This window comes from Sceloporus occidentalis, unplaced genomic scaffold (assembly GCF_023333645.1).
Source record: "Sceloporus occidentalis isolate IW3139 unplaced genomic scaffold, rSceOcc1.0.p SCAF_3, whole genome shotgun sequence".
NCBI classification, from domain to species: domain Eukaryota; kingdom Metazoa; phylum Chordata; class Lepidosauria; order Squamata; family Phrynosomatidae; genus Sceloporus; species Sceloporus occidentalis.
The window spans coordinates 38,297,801-38,310,032 of record NW_028316983.1 but is presented as its reverse complement, the minus strand read 5'-3'; positions in this window follow the sequence as shown (position 1 = coordinate 38,310,032).

Here is a 12,232-nt window from a genome sequence, read left to right as displayed (position 1 = left end):
ATTAAAATGCTCTTTAAAGTCTTTTAAAATCAGTCTAAAGATAATCCTTACAAATAATTTTTAAAACAATCGATGCGAATGAAATGTGTATACAAATATACATTCAAAAGTTTCAGCACATAATTATTGTTATGAAATGTCAAACAAATTGCAAAATGATCCAAAAGCAGAATGAGATAAATGTGAAATTTAAGAATGAAAACATTTTAGAAAGCAGAATAGATAGATTTGCCCATCCATAATACATGTTGCTATTCCTCTTTCCTTAGCATACTGTGGTTGGCATCCTGTCAATGCAATATGCAAAAGTATGTCCACCTTACATTGCTTATGGACTTTTTTGTGGGTTTTCTTTGGCCCGTTACAAACGGGCGTAAAGTACGCGCCGAGCGCGTACTAGGGTTAGGAAGGGGCATCCTTTACGGACGCCCCTAACCCTAGTACGCACTTGGCGTGTACAAAATGGCGGTGCCTGTTCTACATGGGTGCTGCTATCTTGATGTAGTGGACGCTTAGCGTCCGCACGTCGCGCAGTGCTAATGACATCGCGAGTGTGCCATTGGTGCCTTGCGGCATCATTAGCACGCCACAAGAAGAAGCTGCATTTTGCAGCTTCTTTTTTGCTTCGCGGAGGAGCCGCACGGTTTGGCCGCTGAGGCTCCTCTACGCAGCAAATGAAGGCGCTTTGCAGACCGCCATTTGGGCGGTCTGTAAAGTGCCTAAGTTATTTTGGAGGCTGGCATTCCCTTTCTTCCTCTACACTGACCAAAGCATCCCCACTGACTCACAGTTTGGTGTACTAGTCCCCCTGAATGGCTGGTAGATAGTGGGGTGGGCTGGGGACAATCAGTGAGGCATCTGCCCATGCCCCATAGCTAGGCATATACAAATAACTTTATCATGGTTGATCCATCTGCTGTACCCCCTCTTTTTAATTGTGGAATTTTAGCAAACAGGCACAGTCAGATCAGAAGCTGCATTCATACAGCAAAACATTCAGGATTGATGCAATAGCTTCTGGCACTGCAATTGCACAATTGAAGGCCTTGCATTGGTCATGTGCAGGAAGAAGAGGAAAGGGACGCAGAGCAAAGCTTCTTTAACTAGAAGAATATTCCATTGAATACTGAAATAGCTTCCTCCAGTATCTTTCCATTTGTGTTTAGACAGGTAGTTAAAAAGAAGGATGAAAAAATGGCTAAAGTCTAGGGAATTTTACAAATGGACTATATAACCTCTGAAGCCCAATCCAATTCGTTTAACTTTGTCTGACTTGTATAGGCTTACATCATCTCTCTCACCCATGAGTTTTTGCCTCAAGAAAATTGTTTAATAAAGTATGCTTTCTTCATCCCCAACTTTTAAGCCACCTTGAATTCCATTTTGGGAGAAAGGCAGGCTATAAATCCCATATATGCATACATTTTTTGTTTTAATAATGACTTGAGTGAGGCCTGAATCAAAAGGTTCTTGGAGTGTAGCTAAAGGTATGGCAGCAAAATGATGGCATTATTCTCCCAAATAAGAATTCTGCCCTCCCCAACAAAAATTTCCTTCAGCCCCCCCCCCCCCCATCTCATTTCTAGCATTAGTTGAGCATTTAGAAATAGAATATTAGGCATCCAAAGAAAAGGGGGAAATTAGCAAAGGAATGAAAGCACAGTAAATAGAAGAGTTCTAGGTATGAACCATTTTAAAAGACTTACTCTCTGCAATGCTAGAAATTTGGTGACCAAAGGAAAATTCCATGGGAGCAGGGAGATAAAAATCTTATTTGGGAGTATTATGCCCTCATTCCTGCACCCCCATAGTTACATTTCTGGCTCCAGTGAGAAATATGCTTATAAGTAAATGTATGTATATAGAAATATTAGCATATACCTCTGCAGGCTTTCAGGCAGCCAGCCCTGTCATCTTGCAAGATACTCCATTGTCAATGGACAGTCAATAGTCTGTAGCCAATGAGCATAAGCCCCCCCCCCCCCTTAATATGTTTTCTAACTTTAGAAAATTTATTCTGAAAACCTTGAAGTTTCCTCTGGCTTGCTAATAATAGGTGATTCCATTTTGGCTACAATAGCACCCATACTCAGCAAATGTATGTATATAGAAATATTAGTATGTGTCTTGAAGCTACTGGGATGGGTGCCATTGAAACACTTGGCAATGCACCATATGCTCATTGACTACTTTTAATTAAATGTTCTTTTATGTTCTTTTAAAAACACTTCTTCAGGCAAGGAAAAATTATAGAAGAGTGCTGAATCCAGATGCAGAGAAACCTTTTACATAAGTTAAAGCTGTATATAGAGAGAACCAAAAGCTGAAACTAGCTTCAGAGCCAGAAGGGGTTGAAATCTTAGACAATAGAGAGAGGGATTTAACTCAGGGCAGATCACCTGCTTTGCATGCATAATATGATTCAATTGATGGAATCAGTTGATGGAATCTACAGTTAGGACTGGGAAAATCTCCTGCCTTGAATCAGAGCTTGGAAAGTTACTGGCAAGACAAATGTAATACACTGAAACCATCCATAAATGAGGAGTGTAGGCTGATGCTCTGGATTCCATCTATAATCACTACTTGGTTGTGGATGGTTTCAGTAAGGGTGTATCTACTATGGCTGCAACTGCACTGCAGAAACAATGCAGTTTGATACCCCTTTAACTGCCATGGCTCCATCACCATAGCTCTCAGACAGAGAAGGCTAAATATCTCACAGAACTACAAATCCCAGGATTCCATACCATTGAGCCATAGCAGTAAAAGTGGTATCAAATAGCATTATTTCTGCAGTGCAGATGCAGCCTACACTGTAGTTTGACACCATTTTAAGGGCCATGGCTCCATCCTACAAAACACATGCTTTGGCAGAGAAGGCTAAAGATCTTGTTAAATTGCAAATCCTAGGAATCCATAGGATGGAGTTACAGCACTTAAAATGGCGTCAAACTGCATTATTTCTAGAGTGTATGAAATGTCTTCCCCTTTTCCCTTTCCTCACCCTCTGTTCTTCTCCTCCTATTTACGACATCCCTAATTATACTATTCACAATATTAAATCTACACTGTGTGCATGTGTATTGATTCCATACTATGGTGACTCTAAGGCGACCCTATCATGGGATTTTCTTGGCAAGATTTCTTCAAAGGAAGTTTGCTTTTGCCTTCTTCTGAGGATAAACACATGTGACTTGCTCAAGATCACCCAGTGGGTTTAATGGCTGAGCAGAGAATCAAACCCTGGTCTCTAGAGTCCTAGTCCAACCCAGAAACAATTATGCCATGCTGGCTCTCAAATTCCTATTCTCTGATCTGCCTTTTGACTGACCAGGAACACCTCTGTCTTGTCTGGATTAAGTTTCAGTTTGTTTGCCTCCATCCATTCCATTACTGATGGCAGACACTGGTTTAGCACTGATACAGACTCCTTGGATTAAGGTGGAAAGAAATGGCAGAGCTAGATGTTATCTGCATGCTTATGGCACTACACCCTAGAATTCCAGATGACCTCTCCCAATGGTTTTAAGTATATGTCAGATAGCATAGGGTGTAAATCAGGACCTTAAGGGCCAGTGGCCAAGGGATCAAACAGGACCCTCACTTCTGGGTTTGTCCCTCCAAGAAGAAATGGAGCCAATGTAAAACAGTGTCTCTGTGTCCCATCCCAGGAAGGTGACCCATGTTTGAAGGCACTGAAAGATGCTGAGAAGTCTAGCAGAACCACCAGGGATAGAGTCTTCCTATCCAGTTCCTAGTGTAGATCCTCACACAAGATGACCAAAGCTATCTTTATCCCATAACCAATCCTGAAATCAGACTGAAATGGATATAGATAATCCATTTCATCCAGGAACCCCTGCAGCTGAGGGGACACCATGTGCTCCAATACCTTGCCCCAAAATGGTTTCTCGTCATTCCATTTAAATCACATCCCAAACTCGCCCTGAAATCCTGGAAAGAGGCTGCTATTCAGGACACTGGGCTGCATGCTATAATATGGCATGTATTTGCACGATTCAGTTATATCAGTTTTATACTACTGTACTTTAATTGTCATGGCTGCAATAAGGAGTCTTGGAATTTGTAGTTTCGTATTTTGGTAGCAATTGTTTCACTGGATTTTTTTTAAAACTCAGGATAGTATATGGTATCTTCTCAATACTATGTTTTTTCTCTCTTGCACACATACAGACATACTTTCACACATACATTCTCATGTATTCCGAGAAGAATGGGATTGAGGAGTACATCCGTTTTATTTTGCAGTATAGACAGGCACTGATAGTGCTTTGGAAGCTCTTGCACTTGCACTCTCCAATAAAAAATTCTTAAATCCACTAAACTATAAATCCCAGGCTCCCCTGTTGGTGTTGTAACAAACCACTATGAAATGAAACTGGCTGAACATGCCATCTTTCTTGTTGCCTCCCCCTTGCATCAACAGACTAACATCTTTTTTTCCTGCAAGACAATTGTAACCAGTGGGTCACTCCATGCCATAATATTTGACCACTAAAAACATTTTATCATAGCTGGTCCTCTTAGACAGCAATGCAGATGAGACACTTTTTTGCCCAGCTCCCCCAAATAGCTTTGCATGTCAGCATTGACTGTTTCTCTAAATTGTCTATTAATAGAGAGGTCCAAACACTTGCTGTGGTGGAACAGAAAGTGACTGACATGTACCTCCTACTGGGAACGGCTGTGATTCAAAGCCCTTCAGATGCATATGGCTCCTGTTACTGGAGGCAGCAAGTGAAGGCATTTAATGGGAGAGATGCCATTCCACCCATATGGAATTGGTTGCTGGAGCTCCACTTGTGTGCACAAGGTTATATCACAGGAGTGCAGCCATTGTCTGTATTCTTCCTCACCTCCCAGTAATGTTCAAAGTGGACCAGGCAAATGCAGGATTAGGGCATGATTGGAAGCAGCTGGGATGACATTCTGTGAAGTTGGGTAAACCATACGGGTCTTTCTGATTAAAAAATAGTTTCTGAAGAAACTCACTTGGTGTAACTCCTTGGATCGCTAGCAACCAGTTCATTTTCCTAATTCTTTTATTGTAACATTCAAATTTGATTTATCGCTTGTGCCAGTCTCTCTCCCTTTCACCAACAACATTTCCTTCCAAAGGCCTTGTAAAGGTGCATGGTGCTCAGTGTTTGGAAAAATAACTTTTTAGACTAGAACATCCTGTATCCTATGCTGGCCATACAATGCTGGGAGTTGTAGTCTAAAAGTCCCTCTGCCCCCTAAAGCTCTGCTGGTGCTACGATCTCCCTATTGCAGAGGGAAGCTGGGGGGGGGGCAGTAGTCATAACCAAGCTATTGAGATAGTTTTAGAGGCAAGAGCTATCAAAGACTGTAAATATCTGTTCTTTCTTATGTAGAACTGGGATGAGACATTTTAACATTCTCATTCAACTTTCAAATGATGAAAGGGGGGGGGGGGGGGAGTCTAAAGTGAAAAGGATGGAGAAAGTATTCCCTTTCACTTACCAAACATTCAATCCTGAATCCTGAGTCTGATAAATTTATGTTTGCTAGGATATTTTTGTTATTTTGCTGACTCTTAGATAATGATCTTAACAGATGTTTATCAGAAAGTAACAGAGAAACAAATATCTCTCTCTTTGATTCTCTCTCTCACACACGTGTAGTAAAAACTTACAACAAAAACGACATGGATTTGTAGCCAAAACAAACAGCAGAAAAATCGAGAAGCATATTTTCTCCAAAGCTATGACACATACTCTTTCAACAAACAAGAAGGGAAGCAAAGGCAGATCCATTGCCAGAGCGATTATTATTATTATTATTATTAACCTTTATTTATGAAGCGCTGTAAATTTACACAGCGCTGTACATGCAATCTTTTTAGTTAGACGGTTCCCTGCCCTCAGGCTTACAATCTAAAAAGACATGACACAGAAGGAGAAGGGAGTGGTGGAGGGAAAGGGTAAGAGGTCCAGCAGTTCCTCTCTACCTCTGAGGCCTGGACCAAGGCAGATGGACTGGAGGGAGGGCTTGGCTTCAAAATGGAAGGTTAATCTTCATCCAGGGAAAATACATACTCTCAAGTAGGATAATGCATATACAATATATAGCAATACAGGAAATGGTTCGATAAACAGGCAACAAAAGAACATCAAATAGTAAGCGACAATTATGCAATGCCTGGGAAGGCTTCTCTGAACAGGATGGTTTTCAACTCCATTTTGAAGCTGGATAAAGAAGTGATGGCTCTTGCTTGTGGGGGAAGAAGGTTCCAGGAGTGAGGGGCAGCAAGTGAAAAGGGGCGAATCCGGGATGGGGCAGAGGAAATCCTGGGCTGAGACAGGAACCCTTGATACTGAATCCACTCTTGGTTTTATTTATGGAAGCCATCCTGGTGTTTGACACTATTCCTTTTGCTTTCAACCTCCTCCTCCTCCTCCTTCATATTTCTGCATCACCTCCCAATCCACCAGGGCTCCCAATGCAATGAACAAATGAAAACCAATTAAACAATACAAGGATAAAAACATTTTTAAAATACATTAAATTGCTCTTTTCACTTCCGGGAAAGATGGCGGAGTGACAAGTCGTTTGTAGTGGTAGCGGGTGACAAACGACCCTACTTGCAAGCCAATTAGCTCTAAAGACCAGAAAATAATGGAAGAAAAGAAGAGCTAGAGACCACCCCGAGGTACGGGAATCCAGACGGGTCCAGAGGGGTCCCCAGAAGGGGCGATTCTAACCGATCCTCTCCCGTTTCGAGAGAGAACTGGCTGGGAATCCTGGGGACAAGGACAACCGCGGCCGCAAGATTAAGGGCTACCATGGTAGCAAAACTCCGCCGACCCCCCCCCCCACCAAACTGCTCCAAAAAGCTGTGAGTGAAGAGTGTCGGAGAGTTTGGCAAAGAAAGATCCTCACTTGAATACCTCATTGGAAGTAAGGAGAAAGGAGGGTGGCGGTAAAGAAAAGGAGGAAGGAGATTAAACGGAGGCAGAGCTATGTGAGAGAAATGAGTAGTTAATAAAGAAATCGCAAATTAAAGGTGAAAATAAAGAGGAAGGAGTGGGAAGGTGAAGTCCTCCAAGAGAAAAAGAGGAGAGAAGAGAAAAGATTGTTGGAGTAAGAGTGGGGAGAGAAAGGAGTGGTTGGAGAGTCCCAGCGCCGGATAGAATAGACTACAGAAACCACTGTTGATGTCCGAGGGAGGACGGCAGGAGAGGGAATGAAAGAGTAAAAGATAGCAGACCGGGAGAATCGGAGGCAACGGACCAGGACGAGAAGAAGACGAAACAGGAGGGCTACGGACCAGGACGAGAAGCAGACAGAAAGCGGGCTACAGACCTGGACGAGAAGCAGATGGAAAGCGGGCTACGGACCTGGATGAGAAGCAGACCGAAAGCGGGCTACGGACCTGGACGAGAAGCAGACGATTGAGAAAGAAAGCAGAAAGATCAAGGGGACAGTGGACCGGATAGAGAAGAAGACGACTCTTTGGGGGACAACGAAGTAGAACGAGAAGCAAATGCTTGAGGGGGAGAGAAAATAAGAGAGGGAAAGGAACGGAAAAGAGGAGTGTAAAAATTTAAGAAGGGTAGAGTAAAAAAGGCGGGTTTGCAAACGGCCGGGTATAAAAGCGGTACAGAGGGGAGGTTTAAAACACATCTTTAAGGTAATATACTTGCGGAGGAGGGGAAATCTGCCTGGGCGTTTTCAAGGTCAGCAAGCACATGGTGGGGCAAAAAATGATTTAAGGGAGTTTAGGAACTGAGTAAAGGGAAGTGATGTAAGAGAAAGGAAATAGACGAATGGTATCAAGAGAGACAAGGGCTGGGGATAAAGAGTGAATTAGAGACACCTAGCGGTTGGAGGTGTTACTGCAATAACAGATAGTAGATCTAATTCTCTCATTTCTCATGGTTTGGTACTGAGAATACAGATGAGTCTAGATAGAAGAGAGTAAAGAACTGATAATAGACAAAGAAATATAAGGCGATAAGATAGGATTAGAGAACTTATAACTGCTTAGTGACACAAACCAAACAGGCTAACAACTTAGATAGAAGGAGGTTTAAGAATAAAGAGCAGATCACTGAGGGAAGTCTAGTAACAAAATAAGGGAAAAACATCATGTACTCTACTACTACAATGACCACAAGAGAGAGGGAAAGGAAGATGCTACAAATGACGGAGTCAAAACAAAGCGCAACTAGAAGACCATCAATTGAATTAAAAATTGACCCAAATGCTAAAGTTTTGGAGATGTTGCAGAGAATGGAAGAAAATATGCAAAAAAGTGAGAAAAATATTAAACAGGAAATTAAAGACTCGAGAAATGAACTATGAAAGGATTTTAAAAAGGAAATAGATGAATTGAAAGTAGCAATGAGGGGAATTACGGAAGAAGTGAAGGAAGTAAGAGGGAAAGTTAAAGATTTAGAGATTAGAACAATAGAGATAGAAAAGACAACAAAAAACTTAACACAAATCCAGGAACAAGAAAGAGACATGAGGAGATTGAAAGAGGCAAGAGATAGGGGAAAATGTATTAAAATAAGAGGACTTAAGGAACAAGTCGGAGAAGATTTATACGGAAGAATCATTCCAATGTTGGCAGAATTGGTTGAAACATCGCAGGATTATATAGATATGGAAGTCGATAAAATGTTTCAAATTAACTCAAGCATAGCCAGAAACAGAAACCTACCCAGAGATATAGTGGTTTACCTAACAAGGGAAAGAATTAAAGACAAAATAATTCAGGCAAGCTATGGAAAGAAAATATGTGTTGACGGTGATGAACTAAAAATTTTTAAGGATGTGCCGACGGATATGTTGCGAAGGAGAAGGGAATACGGAACATTGACAAAGATGTTACAGATGAAACAGGTGAGATACCGTTGGGAACCAATCGAAGGTGTATCATTCAATTGGCAACAAAAACAATATAAGATAGACACAATTGATAAGGCTCGAAGATTCTACAACAGATGGTTTAAAGAGGAAGAAGAAAAGAACAGAGAGCAAGAGGAAGAGATGAAAGGAATACAAGGAAAAAGTAAAGAGAAACACCCTAGAGAGGAAGAAGCAAGACGTGGGTCAACGGATGAAACAAACAGAATAGAGGATGAAGACTACATTTTTGGTGCGGTGGGAGGAGTAGATCTGAATCTAGAACAAGGAAATCCAAGTGACGAGGAGGAGGAAGAAGAGGAACGGGTGAAGGAGGGTTAGAAAAGTCAAAGAAGAAAGGGATAAATAAAAGAACAAAATGTAATTTATTTTGTGGAATATTAAGGGAATGAATTTGGCTTATAAGAGAAAAAGAATTTTTCACATTTTAGAAAAAGAAAATGTTGAAATAATTAGTATACAGGAAACAAGAATTCGAAAACAAGAGGAAAAATATTTAAAGAACCTGAAACTAGGACAATTTTTTATTAGTGCAGGAAACAAAAAGTAAAATGGTGTAGCAATTTATGTCAAAAGTCAAATCCCGGCAAGAGAAATAATAAATGACACAGAGGGAAGATTTGTGGGAATCGAGATAATGGTAAATGACAAAAAAACGTTAGTTCTTGGAATATACGGCCCAATAAAGAATAAGAGTGCGTTCTATAAGAAATTACTTAAACAACTACAAACTTTCAGTTATGAGTATTACATAATAATGGGAAACTGGAATGGAGTATTAAACCCCCAGATGGACAGACAATCTAGGAAAACGATACAGGAAAAACAGGGAAAACTCCCACAAAAATTCTTTGAAATGCAGGACACATTGTCAATCATAGATCCTTGGAGGCACAAATTCCCTCAAAAGAAAGACTTTACTTTTTTCTCGATGCCACATGTCTCCGCCTCCAGAATAGACATGTTTCTCATATCTAAGATTATGCTTAAAGATATAAAAGAGGTTAAGATAAAAACGAACAAAGCATCTGATCACAACCCAATCTTCTTAGAAATTAAAACAATAGAAAAAGAATTTAACTGGAGGCTTAATGAAAATATATTTAAAAATACACAAACAAAAAAACAAATTAAAGAACAATTAAAATACTATTTTGAAGAAAACATGTGCCCTGAATTAAAAATGATATGGGAAGCCTCAAAGGCAGTCTTATGGGGATTTCTAATGAAGAAAGGATTTGAGAGGAAAAACAAACAAACAAAGGAAATTCAAGAATTATCAGATAAGATTCAAAAGAAAGAGGAAGAATTGATGGCAAATAACCAGAAGGGAAGGAAGAAAATAAGTAAGGAGTTGATACTGCTTAAAAAAGAGTTGGACAGCAAGTTAACAGAAGAAGTAAGCAAAAAATTGAAATATATTAAACAAAGGTTCTTTGAAGGTGGAAATAAAGTGGGGAAACAGTTAGCGCATAAAGTAAGGAAGAAAAAAGAAAGAAATTCAATCACGGAGATACAGAAGGGGAAAAGAGGCAAACAGAAAATGGTAAAATCCAGAATGTATTTTGCAAATTTTTTAGCGATCTATATAAAGATACAACAGATGATAAGACGCATAGAGAAAAAATTGACAAATACTTGAAGAATGTTACCAAACTGGAATTAATGAAGGAAGAGAAAGAGAAACTGAATGGAGAGATTACACAAACAGAAATCCAACAGGCGATAACCAAAGCGAAAAGCGGGAAAGCACCAGGACCAGATGGGTTCACGATGGGATATTATAAAACTTTTCAGGACATATTACTTGACCCACTCAAGAAAACATTTAATGCAATTTTAGAAGAGGGGATACCCAAAACGTGGAGAGAAGCCAACATAATACTGATAGAAAAAGAAGGTAAAGATAAAACACTACCACAAAGTTACAGGCCAATTTCACTATTAAATAGTGACTACAAGATCTTTGCAAACATAATGGCGGAAAGAATAAAGAAAATTTTGACTAATTGGATTCACAAAGATCAATGTGGCTTCCTACCGAAAAGGCATGTGAAACAACATATTAGAACGGTAGTAAATCTAATTAAATACTATGACAAACACCCGGGGAAAGAATCAGTAATCGTAAGCTTAGACACGGAAAAAGCCTTTGATAATTTGAAATGGGGATTTATATTCGGACTACTAGAAAAATTGGAGATAAGCAAAAACATTATAAATTGGGTGAAACAAATATATCAAGAGCAAAGTGCAAGAATCATAATAAACGGCACCAGGACCCACAGCGTGAAAATAAACAAAGGCACAAGACAGGGATGTCCCTACCACTGCTTTTTAAACTCTGTCTTGAAGTACTGTGTTAAAAAATAAGAGAAGACCCACAAATTAGAGGCAATAAAATAAAAGGGAATGAAATAAAAATATGTGCATACGCAGATGATATGTTGATCATCACGGAGGACCCCCTGATTAGCTTACCCAGAGTTTTGAAAGTCGTTGAGGAATATGGCACTCTAGCGGGGATGAAAATAAAGAAAAATCATCTATGCTTGTACTAAACATGATGGAAGGTAGGAAACAATTACTACGAGAGGAAACGAAGATTGGAATACAAAAGAAAATAAAATATCTTGGACTAAATTTGATTAAGAAAACTGCAGAACTATTCGACAATAACTACAAGAAAACATGGTATGAAATTAAAACTAACTTAGCTAAATGGGAAGATCTACACACTTCATTACTGGGGAAAATATCAATCATCAAAATGAATATCCTACCAAAAATAATGTATCTTTTCCAAAATCTTCCAATAATTCTAAAGGATCAAATTTTCAATCAGTGGAAGAAAGATATCTCAAAGTTTTTATGGGTGGGCCGGAAACCTAGGATAAAATGGAAGGTACTTACCAATCTAAAAGAAAGAGGTGGTTTTGCATTGCCAGACTTTAAAATATATTATGAGGCCAACTGTTTGGAATGGTTGAGAGAGTGGATAAATTTAGAAAACGAAAGTCTGTTGAATTTGGAGGGATTCAATAATAGATATGGTTGACACGCATATATGTGGTATGGGAAAATAGAGCAAAATAAACAATTTAACGACCACATTCTACGTAGATCATTATACAAAATCTGGAAGAAATATAAGAACAAACTATACAGAAGATTACCCTTGTGGACATCCCCTCACGAAGCCTTTACGGGCAGAGGAAAGTTAATCGGGAAGGACTGGCTCAAATACAAGGATATACTCGAAACTGAAAAAGGAGAATTGTGAATAAAAAGTAGAGAAGAGCTAGAAAAAGAA